We start from the raw sequence: 18,216 nt of genomic DNA, 5'->3' as shown, positions 1-18,216 counted from the left end.
GAAATTTCGTGAAAAGATGTCGCCAGAACGAGAAACGCCTTTGTTTTAAATGGTAGGTAGCCACCCCAAAATGTGTATTAGAAAGGTGACACTCTCTCCCCTATTTCGCGATAATACAAAACGAGTTGCCCTGGATTGACTTTTTTCTATGTTCTCCGGCAGTTCTGTCTTGTAGGACCACATACCGCACAGCTGAACTAAAGCAGATGACGGATAATCGCAGTGTAGGCGGCGCCTTTAGTGCATTTTCAGCTGCTTCGAAGTGTTCTATCAATAATATGGAGTCTGTCATTCGCCTTCCACATCAATTTGTTTATCTGATCGTTCCAATTTAACTTGTTTGTAACTATTATATCTAGGTATTTAATTAAATCAACAGTCCTTAGGTTTGTGTTATCGTATAACCGAAATTTAACTGATTGCTTTTAGTACTCATGTTGATGACCTCATACTTTCACTTTTTGTTGCACCGTACAGATATCTTGTCTAAATCATTTTGCAATCGATGCAGTCATTTTTGAAAGGAAGTCTTAAGTTTTCAGGAACGAAGGAGTATATGGAATGTGACAGACTCGGCATTCCGATGTTTAACAATCAGAATGAAATAAACATTTTGCTATTACTGCAGTTGCTAAATTTTGCAATCTGTCTCAAAGAAAAATAGTCCAAAATCTTTGAGTAAGGTCCTTTTCTTGAGGAAGTAATTCATAAACAGTCACGTTATGTTTTTAATAGTGTTTACTTTTTACTCATACATTTTTACAGTACATATGAAATTGTTTCCTTGATCATCATCATCAGCAGCAACAGCAGCAACGGCGGCAGCAGTGTTGTGTAAAGGCCGTATCATCAAATCATCATAGAAATACTTATATTCACGCTGAACATAATCAAGTAAAATCTATATAGCTTACTTATATCATTCAGTGTTTATTAACACAAGGACTCATGGAAATACCTAACGCAATATGCACCAATAAAAGTAACAATATATCCTGACAGCTATGAAAGCGTGCTTCAGACCTGTATTGTTCGCCTATTTTTCTTAATACAACGTGTTTTCCTTTCTGAGTAGTACACTCAAGACTTTCCACTCTTGCTGTTTTTATAACAGTGTTCGGAACTTCGAACATTACGTTCTCCTTTCTTTCTTTTCTTGGTACTTCCACAACGTTCCAACTCAGTATTTGACGCCATTTTACAACTCAGAACACATGTTCAGAAATAACAAGTGTTGGACTACGAAAAGTGAAGTATTCGATTGATAGCACACAAAGATGACAATCATGGAAAGGACATTATCCCGGGTGTAAAGCCCTTTCAAAAATGTCAAAGTCGCAACACACATTTACAGTGTATGGAATAAAGTCCTTCTGATGCAGAAACATTAACCTATCTGTATACAATGTGGTACCCTTCCTAACTCATTTTGTCAAAATCTGGAATACAGCTCTTTCAAAAATAACTGTATTAGTAGGTTTTGATCATCTGATGAATTTGCAGGACTGCACTTTAGCACGCCGTCTTCAGGCCACTAGTGGTCTACCGGGACCATCCGACCGCTGAGCCATCCTCGATGGACAATGCGGATAGGAGGGGCGTGGGGTCAGCACACCGCTATCCCGGTAGTAAGATGGTATTCTTGACCGAAGCCGCTACTATTCGGTCGAGTAGTTCCTCAATTGACATGACGAGGCTGAGTGCACCCCGAAAAATGCCAACAGCGCCTGGCGGCCTGGATGGTCACCCATCCAAGTGCCGACCACGCCCGACAGCGCTTAACTTCGGTGATCTCACGGGAACCGGTGTATCCACTGCGGCAAGGCCGTTGCCACAGGACTACACTACTGGCCATCAAAATTGCTACACCAGGATGAAATGCAGATGATAAAAGGGTATTCATTGGACAAATATATTATAATTACTTTTGAACACAGTATGGGAGTGGCAGTGATCAATGTCTTACAAATATTTACTATTGAAAACAGCTGTTATCAATTAAGAACCGTTAAAAATATTTAAATATGTGGGATAAATGAACTTCGGTTTGGCAGTACATGGGTTGCCTCTTTTAAAAATTGTCACATGTAATTTACATACGAACTTCACAGACAATATTTCATATATATGGACAACTACTTCGTATCGTATTTGTGCAGCATGTAGTATACATGTCAACTAAAGATTATTGCAGCCTACTCATTGAAAATCGTTTCAATAAAGACATGTTGCTGCTCAATAAGACATCGTCTGACGTGACAGTCTTCGCCATTCCACTTTCGCAACAACTTCGTTAGAAAGAAGCCTGCTGCCACATCTTTGCACGGGAGTTTGTCCTCACCATGGTAACCACTAGTTCGCCTATCGACTATACTACAACTTCAGTCGAAAGAAGCCTGCTGCCTCCTCTTTGGAACGGCGTCCAACTTCACCGTGGCAACCAGTGGTTCCAAATGGTTCACTAACAGGCCTTGAAAGGGCAACCCATGTACTGCCAAACCGAAGTTCATTTATCCTACGTATTTAAATATTTTTAACGCTTCTTAATTGACAATAGCTGTTTAATAAGTAATTAGTGTGTATTTATTTTTAATTCTTGACAATGTTCTTTTAACTAAGAAATTTGAAATTGTTATTCGGCTTATAACTCATTGGTTAGTAATGACATCATGCCGTCAGAATTGGGCGGAGCCTCCATTATATATAGAAGACGTGCACTGGTTTCTCCAGTAGTGATTCTCCAACAGAAAGAGGTTCCTACTCAATGGTAATTCATCGTTCTATAGCTTCATAGCTTATGTATTTTCTTTAATGTATGTAGCCCTCTAATTAAAGCTTTGTATACAACTTGTAGGTCTGAAGATGACCACAGAAGTGGTCGAAACCGCTCACCTTGATAAATAAATCGTGATCAAGACTGTTTTTAATAGTAAAAATATATTATACTAGAACTGACATGTGATTACATTTTCACGCAATTTGGGTGCATAGATCCTGAGAAATCAGTGCCCTCAACAACCACCTCTGGCCGTAATAACGGCCTTGATACGCCTGGGCATAGAGTTAAACAGAGCTTGAATGGCACGTACAGGCACAGCTGCCCGTGCAGTTTCAACACGATACCACAGTTCATCAAGAGCCAGTTGCTCGGCCACCATTGACCAGTCGTTTTCCATTGGTGAGAGATCTGGAGAATGTGCTGGCCAGGGCAACAGTCGAACATTTTCTGTATCCAGAAAGGCCCGTACAGAACCTGCAACATGCGGTCGTGCATTATCCTGCTGAGATTTAGGGTTTCGCAGAGATCGAATGACGGGTAGAGCCACGGGTCGTAACAAATCTGAAATTTAGCGTCCACCGTTCAAAGTGCCGTCAATGCGAAGCAGAGGTGACCGAGACGTGTAACCAATGGCACCCCATACCATCACGCCGGGTGATACGCCAGTATGGCGATGACGAATACACGCTTCCAATGTGCGTTCACCGCGATGTCGCCAAACACGGATGTGACGATCATGATTCTGTAAACAGAACCTGGATTAATGACGTTTTGCCATTCGTGCACCCAGGTTCGTCGTTGAGTACACCATCGCAGGCGCTCCCGTCTGTGATGCAGCGTCAAGGGTGACCGCAGCCATGGTCCCCGAGCTGATAGTCTATGCTGCTGCAAACGTCGTCGAACTGTTCGTGCAGATGGTTGTTGTCTTGCAAACGTCCCCATCTGTTGACTCAGGGATCGAGACGTGGCTGCACGATCCGTTAAGCCATACGGATAAGATGTCTGTCATCTCGACTGTTAGTGATACGAGGCCGTTGCGATCCAGCACGGCGTTCCGTATTACCATCCTGAAACGACCGATTCCACATTCTGCTAACAATCATTGGATCTCGACCAACGCGAGCAGCAATGTCGCGATACGTTAAACCACAATCGCGATAGGCTACAATCCGACCTTTATCAAAGTCGGAAACGTGATGGTACGCATTTCTCCTCTTTACACGAGGCATCACAACAACGTTTCACTAGGCAACGCCGGGCAACTGCTGTTTGTGTATGAGAAATCGGTTGGAAACTTTCCTCATGTCAGTACGTTGTAGGTGTCGCCACCGGCGCCAACCTTGTGTAAATGCTCTGAAAAGCTGATCATTTGCATATGACAGCATCTTTTTTCCTGTCGGTTAAATTTCGCGTCTGTAGCACGTCATCTTCGTGGTGTAGCAATTTTAATGGCCACTAGTGTATAAATGACAGCATCATCTGCAAACAGCCTAATAGGGCTATTCAGATTGTCTCTTAAATCGTTTATATAGATAGGAACAGCAGAGGGCCTATAACGCTTTCTTGGGGAACGCCAGCTATTATTTCTATTTTATTCGATGCCTTTCCGTCATTTACTGCGAATTATGACCTTTCTGACAGGAAATCACGAATCCAGTCCACAAATGAGTCGATAATCCGTGGACAAGCAATTTGATTAGAAGTAGCTTTTGAGGAACGATGTCAGAAGTCTTCTGGAAATCTAAAAATTTGGAATTCGTTTTGAGGTCACCTGTCGATAGCACTCGTTACTTCTTGAGAATAAAGAGCTGGTTATGTCTGACTAGAACGATATTTGCTGAATCCGCGTCGACTATTGTCAACAGAATGTTTTCTTCGAGGTAATGCATAACGTTCGAACACATTACATGTTCCAAAAGCCTGCTGTATATCATCGTCACATCTATTTTGTGAGTTCTAACACATGTTCAGTGCTGTTATCAAACGATATCTTAGGTTGCATGCTGTTTAACTCAGAACCGATGTGCGTTGATCTTCTTGCGCTGGTGACAGTGTTCGTGTGGCGGAAGTGGGTGTTAACTGTCCTGAAGGCACCTTTGCGCTTAACTGGGACACCCTTAACGCGATAAAATAATGGATATTATTGCCACCTCTGTCACCACTACACCTACAAATTTTCTCCTGTTCTGCTCTCTGTGTTGCTGTGCAAGAAACACGATTCACTGATGACTGATGACTGATTTTGTGGGTCTTGTTGTGTACATAGTTCCGCGTAGTCAGCGCGTACACAACTTTTCCAATAGAGTGCGCCCTGCTAAGCACAACAGCGCAGGCGCAGCGCTCGTCCGTCTCCGCACTACGAGATGGCGCTACCTAAGAGACGGACCAAATTCTGCTTCCGCCGATCCGCGTATTAATATGTAACGCAGCCACTGAGATTGCTGCTAACATGGAACCTTTTCTCCTTGCGGATCACACTTGCGCAGTGATACCTGAATGCGCGAGGTATTATAACGAGTGTACAGACCTCCGATTAGTCAGTCTGCATTAGTCAGTCTGCATTAGTTTGCATTAGTCTGTAGTCAAGTTTCAGTCTGCGCCTAATAAGATTATCATATTCCTGTACATAGCCATGAAGATAAATTAATAGACACTTTGTCAAGTACCAGATATATGTGAGAATAAGATTAACGTACCAAGACCAAAGGAATTTCAGATTGTCAATTGTAAATAGCATCCAGAACCAAGTTAAGTAATTTTTATGCTGGTTATTATTTTAATAAATGTGTGCGAAAATTAATTAAGTTCTGTTTAAAGTGGGTCACCGTCAATCTGCTACTCTAAGTGTGCAAGTGGCATTTCTATCGTCTGATCTAACAGCAGAAGATAAACACGCCACGATAAGACCATGAGACATATTGCTGACACTCGCCTACTTCGCTAGAGTGACATGTCAAATAATCTGATGGTGTGTGTACCGAAGGTCTTACAGTACGCACACCACAGGTCTGGGAGTGGACGTGAAGCACTAGTTGACATCATCCAGCTGGGTGGCTATGGAGCACCTAGCACAACCCACACCTCATGGCAGGTTGTCGAGTAAAACAGCACAGACATGGCGCCTGTAGCAAGCAGTCGACCACTGGCTGGCAGCGAGGGGCAATGCTCTGGATGTGTTTTGCCCACATCACTGTGTCTGTTAATACGCAGCCCGTCCCAACACAGCACAGAGTGGCACTGGCCACTCAAGGGAGGCATCGATTTGCAGGTGGAGGGAGTGGGTCTGCTTGCAGCATCTCGCATTTGTTTAAATAAAACTGCAGTTGTTGTTATCCTAATACACACACACACACAGACTGCAAATGTTTAAACTACACAGGCAAGGTGCATGGTTTTAAGCTTAGGGTAATGGGGTGGAGGAAATGGTTTAAACATGCAAGCTGTGTCAGTGAACTGCAATGTCAGTAAGGTGAGACAAATTGTTCAGATATCACATTACAATTAGAACAAGTGGACAATTTGAATTTGTGACTGTTTTAAACTGAGATTTTGAATTTTATGTAAGTGTCCTAGTTCTACTTTGACATCAGGGGAGGACCCAGTGGCTACCTTGGACTTTTACAATTGGCCATCTTGGCTTTTATATTTAGCATAAGTGCCCTGGCTACCATACAGGATGTGCCAGTGAGCTTTGATGTCACACTTTTAAACTTAAGGAAGTGGCCATCTTGGATATGGCATGTTGTCATTTTCGATTCTAAACTTGGCACAAGTGAACTGGCAGCCATACAGGCTATGCTAGTACCCTCTGGTCTGTGACCTTGAATCGCCATCTTGATTTTTAACGTCAAGGGGCTATGCTAAGGCCCATCATAGAGGTGGTGATGTCAGGGCACTGTGTGAAATTCCACCATATTGGATTGCCATCTTGGATTGTGGCATCAGGAGGCTGCACTAAGAACGGCCGTCTTTGATTTGATACTTACAAGTGGCCTATGCCTGTTATTATGGAATTTCCTAATTTTCTGCCAATTTTTGAATTTACAGCCATTTTATACACAGGGCAAGTGATATGTCAGTCATGATGTCAGAGGGGAATGTGGTCATAAGAAATATGGTGACAATGTAACATATTCCAGCTACACTACTCAGGTGTTCTTCCTTCAACAAGGTTACTAGCAGTTTATACTCTCATCATTGCAAGCGAGCACTACGTCACTAATGATCTAGATGTAGACGGCACATTAAGCTCCACTCTTAACTCTTGTAAGAAAAAGTAACCTAGAGTTCGAAATAGCATTGAATATTTAAGTGATTTTTTTAAGGGCCTCCTCACATATATTATAATGAAAGACCATGATGCTTGAACGTATACCATGTGTGACAGGGAAATAGTGTAGTTCAGTTCGTCGTTTGGTAGTTTCCAGTCTCAATCGAGAATGCGACTTGATTTTTAAATATTTGTTGAAATCATCGAATTTTTTGTCGAAATCAGTCGATTTTGGGTCGACATCAGCAACTTGTACGTTGAAATCAGTGAATTTTATGTTGAAGTCAGCGAATTCTGCATCAATATTGGTTCGTATAAAATATTATTTTAGGAAGCTAATACAGCTTCTGACAGTTACCTATTTTCTACAAGTCTTTCCATCTATACATAAATAATGCACCCTACATCTACTGGCATGTTGTTGACGTAGTGACATCAGGATGGAAGTAAGACATAACCTGTAGGTGTGACTACAGCTACCCAAAACGAAATGATGTTTCACAGTGTAGTGCACAACTACAGAGAATTTTAGTACATATTTATGAAATTTTACTGTTTATCTTCTGTAAGTGCAATGATACTTTACATCTTTGCGTGGGATACTCTCAAAAAAGGCTATTATTATTATCTACACAGTCTGTACAGCAGGCATGGTGACAGAAGTGAAATAAAAATACAAGTTGTTTACTTAATTTTTTATTTCAAACAGTCTCCTTGTGAGACAATTTACAACTGGAATCGTTGGAAAAAATGTTTGAAACAGTTCTGATACTCAACGTTTGAAATCGCCAACACTACCATGGTCATAGCCTTTCGGATATCCGAAATCGTGTCGAAAGGCTTTCCTTTCATTGGCATTCTCATTTTTGGATATAGTCAGAAGTCTAACGGACACAAACCAGATGAATAAGCAGGGTGTTCAGGCATCAAAATACATTTTTGGCCAAGAAATCGATCTTACCTCTGTGCGTCGGTGCATCGTCGTGCAAAAAACATCATGTTCCTTGATTACAGTATTCATGTCTTACCGGAATAATCCTCAACGTAAACGATTTAAAACACTCAAGTAATAATTTGCATCCATCATTTGACCTTCTGGATTGAATTCATTATGGATAATCCTTTCTGAATCAAAGAAAACTGTGAGCAGTGTCTTGACATGGCGCACTTTTGTCGGTCCAGGAAGTTCTGGACCTTTCAATACTGAGAATTGGCACTTCGTAATTTGCTCGTAGTGAAAACACCTTGTTTCATCACCTTTTGCGGTGGAAGACATGAAGTCTGGTCCCTAACTGTCGATCTTATTATGTCTCTGCAGTGTTCCACTCCGCAATCTTTTTGATCGTCTGTGAGTGAGTGAGCGCAGCACAAAGCGATAACAGACTTCCTTTTGCCCCAACTTTTGCGTCAGAATGCGATGAAAATTTGTTTTAGGAATTCCAGTGAGCTCGTCAATTGATTTGGTAGATGTGTAATGACAATTTAGAAAATTTACAGACAATTTTTGAACGTTTTCTTTGACTCGAACTGTCAATGTTGCTCCTGGGCGTAGAACAACTTAAATGCTCTCTCTACCGTCACGAAACATTGCATATCACTTAAAAACGTTTTCATGACTGATTGTTTTACTTCCATAAAAATACTGTTGCTTTTCAAACATGTCTATGGTACTTTTACCCAATTATTAGCAAAACTTAATGTTCGCACGTAGCTCCATTGCTCCTTTTTTGTTAAGTCCCATAGTGCTCAAAACCATTTGAACCATTTGCTCCTTTTTATGACTGAAGTTTAAAACGAACTGTAAAGTTTAGGTTACGATCAGTTTGTCATGCCAGCGCTGTTAACTTCAAAACGGAATGCAGTCGAAACACCAAGATAATTAATTCATGGTCTGTTGACAGACAGTTAGGCGAATATAAAATCAGTCGCTTTTTATGGGACGCCCTGACCGTATACATCGTCATGAAATGAAAGGACTAAGAGAAAGCTTCTTGCAGTTTCATGTAACAATTAACCGTAGTCAACCTCTTCTCTGGATAGTCATTTCCGGTTACCTGTTACGCGCAGTTTTGGTCCTGCAGCTGACAATGCGTCTGCTACAGTTATGGTGATATCATTAAGCCAAGATATCAGACCTAACAGATGCTGAACGAGAGGAAATATGGGGCCATCATCGCAAATCGACTAGAAACATATAGTGATACTGTATAAAGTATTACGGCCGATTACGTGGCCCATGGGGAAACTTCACTTGCAAAATGTAAAATGAGAGGAAGTAACCATAGTTCGCAGATATTTTTACCATTTTAGCGAAAGAATGGTCGTAAAAATGTAGTCATTTCGTCGGTTTTAAACACTGGAAACGGCGCTTCTGTAAATTGCGTAATGGTTGTGGGAGGTACTTCCTTGCCCCTGTCTTAGCCCAATGTCATATTTTTATGACCCTAGTGGATGCATGACATAAAACTTTACTCAACAGTTCGAGAGTTCATAATCGCCACCTATGGGCCGAAACGCACAACGTACTTGTTGGCTGTCTAACTCTTAGCCACTCCACCTAACTATTTCTGTTGTCAGTAATGTGCCAACACGGAAATGCACTCTTTCAGGATTGCGATGATCTCTTTGTAAGAGTTGTGTGAGCAGTTTCACATTTCATAGCTGGCACAGCTTATGTGGTTGCTACTGGGTTTTCCCTGTCATGCAATGTAGCGATCGTTGAAGCTATTTACAGCGAACCTACTTCCCCTATGCAACATTACAATAGAGTAGTTCCAATTTCAGTTTTGCTACAGTTCACTGCATCCCCGGTCCTCCAGAGTGTCCAGGCTTACTAGACGTCTTGTGGATTCAATAGATGTGCTCCATACAACATGGTGAAAGGTTGATCGTCATGAAGTGTCAGAGATTCACGAGGTCAGATGTCAGATTCAAAAAACTGTTTTCTCAATGTAGGAACTAACCAATTCTCTCTCCTCCCTCTTTCAATGTCTATTATCATTGTTATTATTCAATATCTGTAAGTGTTTCCAATCTCCTCTTTCCTCATAACTCAGCGGAAAAACTGGTGACTTCGAACATCATTATGTTTTCCGCAAACAAAGTTGTATTTCACAAATGTTATTAATTGTCTTCATAATGTTAACCACGTATAGTTAACGGAAGACGTAGAAACGACATTCCGAAACGAATACGTATAGCGTAAGTCAAACGTTCGAATTAAAATAGAGACCCCACGAACACAAATTCGCTGTGGCAGGTATGAAATATAAACTCCGTTACTCGCTCGTTACACTTGAAGGACAGATGTTGGATGGGCCGAAACGAGCCGCCGCATAACAGCGTAGTTGCGTGCTAACTTCGAAAGAAGGTAGATGCGGTCCCTAGCGCAACTTATAACATCGTCGAAAATCAGTGCGTACGTGGGAGCTTTGGTACACCCTGTTAAACAAACGGAAAAATGGAGCCGGTACAATTGGAGAGCGATCCGCCTTCACCAGCATGCATAATCAATTCATTAATAGTTATATATATATATATATATATATATATATATAACAAAAAACTAATAATAAAAATTGCATGGTGCGAGATTCGATCCGGCGACCTTCGGATTACGAACCCGAGCGCTTACCGCTGCGCCACAACGCTATAGAAAACCATCAATCGTAGTGAGTATTTCACCGCAACGGTTTCTTTTAACTGTCGATTTTCTCGACAACGGTTGAAAAGTGCATCTTGGTGCTTTGCCACATTACACCTCTGGCCATGAGCTTTTGTTATGCGCTGTATGAATCCAATCTGAATTTCACAATTGGCGGCCTCCCCTTGTGAGCCGCCGAGGCACCTTCTAGTGTATCCGGCGCATTGGGGCCACCCTCACCTCAGGGTGAGTGGCGGACTGCAACGCGTTCGCGTCGCTCGAGGCGGAGGGCCAATGTGGAGGCTGGCCGGCTGGCCTCGCCCGTTCATCCTGTCAGTGGGCAGGTGGCCGCTCCTTCAGCAGGGCCTGAGCAGGCACACGGGGGCAAAGGCTTGCTGGTTATTGGGAGCTCCAACGTTAGGCGGCTGATGGAGCCCCTTAGGGAAATAGCGTACAAGGCTGGAAAGAAATCCAACGTGCACTCGATTTGTCTGCCGGGGGACCTCATCCAAGATGTGGAGGCGGCCTTGCCTGCGGCTATCGAGCGTACGGGGTGCAGTCGTCTGCAAGTAGTTGCTCACGTCGGCACCAATTATGCCTGTCGCTTGGGTTCTGAGGCGATCCTCAGTTCGTACAGACGGCTGGCGGATTTGGTGACGACCGCTGGCCTCGCACGCGAGGTGCAAGCAGAGCTCACTGTTTTCAGCATCGTTCCCAGAGTGGATCGGGGTCCTTTGGTTTGGAGCCGAGTGGAGGGTCTCAACCAGAGGCTTCGTCGACTCTTTGACGGTCTTGGCTGCAGATTTCTAGACCTGCGCTATTGGGTGGGGAATTGTAGGACGCCCATAGGTAGGTCAGGGGTGCACTACACAAAGGAAGCGGCTACTCCGGTAGCAGGGTACTTGTGGCGTACACATGGGGCTTTTTAGGCTAGGCAGTAGTGCGAGGTGTCCTGATGAACACTCACCAGTCGACGTGCAGGCAGGGAAATCAGGACGCGCTCAGTGTAAAGACACTTCAGCTATCAAGATATTAGCAGTAAATATTCAGAGTGTTCGGAATAAAGTTCCTGAATTTACTGCACTCGAGGAAGCGTGTAGCGCGCAAATTATTCTCGGGACTGAGACCTGGCTGAACCCTGAGATAGGAAGTTCTGAAATATTTAGTGAGGGTTGGAACGTGTATCGGAAAGACAGATTAGACACTGTAGGAGGTGGTGTCTTCATGGCAGTTGACAAAATATTGTGTCTACTGAGGTCGAAGTAGAGTGTGATAGTGAAGTTATCTGGACATGTTTCACAGGGCTAGGGGAAATAAAGTTAATTGTGGGGTGTTATTACCGGCCACCAGGCTCCACCGTGACAGCTCTAGAATCATTCTAAGGGAGTCTACATTCTGTATCGCAGAAGTACCTGGATCATGCTATATTAGTCGGAGGCGACTTCAACCTACCTAGTATAGACTGGGATGTTTATGGATTCACTACAGGTGGTACAGACAAGCCGTCGTGTGAATTACTTTTGAACACATTATCCGAAAACTGTCTTGAGCAGCTAAATCGACAGCCAACGCGTAATGGAAATATTTTAGATCTGGTAGCCACGAACAGACCAGACCTCATCGACGGTGTCAGTGTTGGGACAGGGATTAGTGATCATGATGTTGTCATTACGACTATGGTTACGAAAGTTAAAAAGTCGGTGAAGAAGGCTAGGAGAGTATTCTTACTAGAAAGAGCAGATAAGCAGTTGTTAGCATCCCACTTAGTAAATGAATCGACTTCATTTACTTCCGGTTCGATGGACGTGGAATAATTATGGGCAAATTTTGAACACATTGTAAATCACGCATTGGACAAGTATGTGCCGAAAAAGTGGATTACGGACGGAAAAGACCCTCCGTGGTTTAAGAGCGCAATTCGGAGAATGCTCAGGAAGCAAAAGCAGTTGCACTCGCGGTACAAGAAAGATCGGGAGAATGAGGACAGGCAAAAGTTAGTAGAGATTCGTGCTGCTGTAAAAAGAGCGATGCGCGAAGCATTCAACCACTACCACCGTCATACCTTAACAAAAGATCTTGCTGAAAACCCAAGGAAATTCTGGTCTTACGTAAAATCGGTAAGCGGGTCGAAGGCTTCCATCCAGTCACTCACTGATCAGTCTGGCCTGGCAACGGAAGACAGCAAAACGAAAGCTGAAATCTTAAATTTAGCCTTTGAGAAATCTTTCACGCAGGAGGATCGTACAAACATACCGCCGTCTGAGTCTCGTACAGATTCCCGTTGGAGGACATAGTGATAGACATCCCTGGGGTTGTGAAACAGCTGAATGGGTTGAAAATAAATAAATTTCCAGGTCCTGATTGGGTTCCAGTTCGGTTTTACATAGAGTACTCTACTGCATTGGCTCCTTACTTAGCTTGCATTTATGGCGAATCTCTTGCCCAACGTAAAGTCCCAAGCGACTGGAAAAAAGCGCAGGTGACGCCTGTATACAAGAAGGGTAGAAGGACGGATCCTCAAAATTACAGACCAATATCCTTAACATCGGTTTGTTGCAGGATTCTCGAACATATTCTCAGTTCGAATATAATGAATTTCCTTGAGACACAGAAGTTGCCGTCCATGCATCAGCACGGCTTTAGAAAGCATCGATCCTGCGAAACGCAACTCGCCCTTTTTTCACATGATATCTTGATAATCATGGATGAGGGGTATCAGACGGATGTCATATTCCTTGACTTCCGGAAAGCGTTTGACTCGGTGCCCCACTGCAGACTCCTAACTAAGGTACGAGCATATGGGATTGGTTCCCAAGTATGTGAGTGGCTCGAAGACTTCTTAAGTAATAGAACCCAGTACGTTGTCCTCAATGGTGAGTGTTCATCGGAGGTGAGGGTATCACCTGGAGTGCCCCAGGGAAGTGTGGTAGGTCCACTGTTGTTTTCTATGTACATAAAAGATCTTTTGGATAGGGTGGATAGCAATGTGTGGCTGTTTGCTGATGATGCTGTGGTTCACGGGAATGTGTCGTCATTGAGTGACTGTAGGTGGATACAAGATGACTTGGACAGGATTTGTGATTGGTGTACAGAATGGCAGCTAACTCTAAATATAGATAAATGTAAATTAATGTACATGAATAGGAAAAAGAATCCTGTAATGTTTGAATACTCCATTAGTAGTGTAGCGCTTGACACAGTCACCTTGATTAAATATTTAGGCGTAACATTGCAGAGCGATATGAAGTGGGACAAGCATGTAATGGCAGTTGTGGGGAAGGCGGATAGTCGTCTTCGGTTCATTGGTAGAATTTTGGGAGACAGCTTATAAAACACTAATACGACCTATTCCTGAGTACTGCTCGAGCGTTTGGGATCCCTATCAGGTCGGATTGAGGGAGGACATAGAAGCAATTCAGAGGCGGGCTGCTAGATTTGTTACTGGTAGGTTTGATCATCACGCGAGTGTTACGGAAATGCTTCAGGAACTCGGGTGGGAGTCTCTAGAGGAAAGGAGGCGTTCTTTTCGTGAATCGCTACTGAGGAAATTTAGAGAACCAGCATTAGAGGCTGACTGCAGTACAATTTTACTGCCGCCAACTTACATTTCGCGGAAAGACCACAAAGATAAGATAAGAGAGATTAAGGCTCGTACGGAGGCATATAGGCAGTCATTTTTCCCTCGTTCTGTTTGGGAGTGGAACAGGGAGAGAAGATGCTAGTTGTGGTATGAGGTACCCTCCGCCATGCACCGTATGGTGGATTGCGAAGTATGTTGGTAGATGTAGATGTACAATTTTTTCCAAACAGTTTCTGCTATCTTCGTCGAGCCCTTAGCTTTGTATATTGGGCCAACGAATATGCTGTTGTTCATTACAACATACAAGCTGAATGCGAGTGACTTTGTAGTTGGCAAGTCCTTACATAGTAGGTTAACGTAGTAGTAATTTTTTAAACTTCACGATTTACAAACATTAAAATAGTGTTGTAAGATTATGAATTGTATCAATTATGCGAGAATTCAGCACAAATAACTGCAATGTTCATCACTCAAGCATCGGCGATGTTACGGGAATTGAATGAGCACACAAATGTGTGGGTCATTCCGATTACCCAAGAACAATGAAGATACACAACATTGACTTTCACGAATCTACATTTAGAATCTTCATGTATGCTGGCAACCACATCCAGTGAGTGGTGGACAAGTTTATTGACTGTCGCATTTACGTACAAGGATTTTATGGAAATCCTTACATTCCTTGCCCGTCAGAATACCTCACAGCAACTCAGTGTTGCGATTTCCGACGCATGTTATACGTCAGTACACAGTATTGGTTCAAATGGCTCTGAGCACCATGGGACTTAACATCTTAGGTCATCAGTCCCCTAGGACGTAGAACTACTTAAACCTAACTAACCTAAGAACATCACACACATCCATGCCCGAGGCAGGATTCGAACCTGCGACCGTAGCAGTCCCGCTGTTCCGGACTGCAGCGCCTAGAACCGCACGGCCACCGCGGCCGGCAGTACACAGTATTATGAGGTATGATACATTAGCATCTGTGCCGACGTTAGTGCAGAATTGTGCATATACCAACTTGTTTGGTTACCCAACCATATTAATCCACGTTAAAAAGAATAATAAACGATTTCCTGTGTCTGAACTGTGTTCCCTTGCACCCAATCTTCAACGCGTTGAATAAAATATGATTACTAAAACGCCTAGAATGACTTATATGTTCAGTAATCTAGATAAGGAAGAAGTCGGAGTAGTTGGTAATATTTTACCTATGGGCTGGAGCACGTAGAAGGAATGTGGCTCAAGCTTAAACGAATAGTTGACCATGCACAATATAGCTATGTACGTAGTAGAACAGTTCTTGATGCGAGGGACCCTGCATGGTAAGCAGTGATTATAAAGAAGCAAGGGAAACAGCGACTACTGTGTAATACGTACAGAAGTATAAGATTGTTCCTGGAAGGCCGGCCGGAGTGGCCGTGCGGTTCTAGGCGCTACAGACTGGAGCCGAGCGACCGCTACGGTCGCAGGTTCGAATCCTGCCTCGTGCATGGATATGTGTGATGTCCTTAGGTTAGTTAGGTTTAATTAGTTCTAAGTTCTAGGCGACTGATGACCTCAGAAGTTAAGTCGCATAGTGCTCAGAGCCATTTGAACCTGGAGGGTTGCTGACTGAAACATGATCATACTTTTAATTGCATGCACTTAAGCTGTATGGTTGAGTGTCGTTTATTCAATTCAATCACTACATAAGTGTGATAAAGGAACCAGACACAGAATTCGACCAGCCTTTCTTAACTGACCTACTGACTTCAAGATAAAATTCCGCTACAGCTGGAATTTTCCCAACGATGCTTTACATAGTTCACATGTGAGATCACTTAAATTATCTTATGAACCGTGGCGTTCGCATTTTGTATGAACTTGTTGGTACAGTCTTCATGCAAAATGTTAGCAACCAATATTTATGAAGGATTGAATTTTGCGTCGAAAGCTGTCAACTTCAAGTCGAAATCTCTCATTTTTTAGTTTCAAACAGCGAATTTTATGTCTAAGTAATAGAATTTTGTGCCTAAAACGATGAATTTTGTGTCTGAAACTGTTTTTATAAAAAATTCTTGAAGTATTTCAGATGTTTGAAATTCTAAAAAAAAAATAATAACAGACTAATGGGAAAGATGGCTAATAAACAACACTTTGAAGAACCTATATAGGACCAAAAGATGTAATTGAAAGAGAGAAGTGCTTGGATTGAAAAGGGATGAGACACGAACGCAGCCCTGCTCCCATAACGTGAACCAGTATATCGAGAGACCAAGAGTTGCTGCAGTATTCCATGGAACTGATCCGTCAGAACAGGACTTACATGTAAGGTATGTAAACTAATTCCTACATCCACTCTTTTTGCCACTTAAGCTATAAATAGAACTTTGACACAATGTTACAAACAACACACAGTGCATCAGGTCGTTAACACATATCTCAACTGTTAACTATGAACAAATAATGTATAAAATTTACAACCGTTATTCATTCACAGCTGTAAATATGATGTACCAAGAATTTCGTTAAATGTTAATATGTAACAACAGATTTTCAGTAAGAAAATTAAAAAAAAAACACTGAAGATCGCACAGAAACTGCTGAAACACGTCTCGGTAAACCAAAACAGAAAAAGGTGTCTTGCATAGGAAGAAATACCTCACGCTAAATTTATATTTTGTTTGGCAGTCGCTAACGACTTTTAGATTGGGAACCGTGCCTTGTTTTGCTACTGTACGCAGCGTGTTATGCGAAGTTTGCGATCTACCCTAACGTGTAAAGAAAAGGAATTGAAGGTCAGAAAAGGTGGAACCATATTACGAGGCACTGTGTAACCATTTTAAGAATACTGAAGAGATACGTGACGAATGATTTTCGTAATTTGTTTGAAGTAGTGGTACCACGTAATGTCAATGCCTAAAGTGGTTGAGCTTTGAATTACCATTCAGTTGCAGTATTGAAAGTGGCGGTGACACATAGGTTGTTGTTTTTTAACTTCGTTCGAGGGGACACAGTTCTCTTGTCACTCTATCACACCTGTATACGAAGTGTGTAAATGATAATTGAGGTTTTATCAATAAACAGAAAAAAAGATAGCCGAGGCTGGCGAAGGAAGTAAACTCAAAAACTCGACTTCTAATTTCGTAGTGTGAATGTGTTAACGTGTGCTGTGAGGCGTAACAATTTTTAAATACTGTGAATAGTTGTTGTGTTATTTGGAAAGTTCTTTATTGATTAAATATATAGTAGTACGACCAAATTCAACGTACAGTTTCTAGTTATTTCAAAGGAATATAATATGAAAAACAGTTTCCTAGTACGCCTCAAGGATAACAGTATTTTGAACCAAAGGTGTTAACTATTCAGAGACGCCATTTACGTAACAGTGGCATCTGAGAGAGAAAGTTTATCATATCTTTGAGTCAACAAAAGATATTTTTTACGCTAAATAACAAGAAGAAGAGAAGTTTGTGGCACAACTTGACCAGAAGAAGGGATCGGTTGGTAGGACATGTTCTGAGGCACCAAGGGATCACCAATTTAGTATTGGAGGGCAGCGTGGAGGGTAAAAATCGTAGGGGGAGACCAAGAGATGAATACACTAAGCAGATTCAGAAGGATGTAGGTTGCAGTAGGTACTGGGAGATGAAAAAGCTTGCACAGGATAGAGTAGCATGGAGAGCTGCATCAAACCAGTCTCAGGACTGAAGACCACAACAACAACAACAACAAGACTCGAGAAATAATTACATACAAAAGGTATCAAAGCAATTTAATCCGAGCTATTTTAACAAGGGCGCCAATATAATCTGCAATTAGTAACAGTATATGAGAATAAACCGACGGTCCCTTAACATTTTGCTGAATTAATTAAACTGAATTACGTCATATTATCGCAGTGTGAAGGTACGTTTTTGCATTTGTTACAGTGGTTCCCTATGGAGAATAGCTTTGCT

The 18,216-nt window shown here is 42.3% G+C and overlaps 1 pseudogene; it reads right to left on the bottom strand.

The window, feature by feature from the left end:
* Positions 1-1,715: 1,715 nt before the first annotated feature.
* Positions 1,716-1,833, bottom strand: LOC126472298 (5S ribosomal RNA; annotated as a pseudogene).
* Between the last annotated feature and the right edge of the window lie 16,383 nt (positions 1,834-18,216).

This window comes from Schistocerca serialis, chromosome 3 (genome assembly GCF_023864345.2).
Source record: "Schistocerca serialis cubense isolate TAMUIC-IGC-003099 chromosome 3, iqSchSeri2.2, whole genome shotgun sequence".
Taxonomy (NCBI): Eukaryota; Metazoa; Arthropoda; class Insecta; order Orthoptera; family Acrididae; genus Schistocerca; species Schistocerca serialis.
This window is presented reverse-complemented; position numbering and strand designations above follow the sequence as displayed.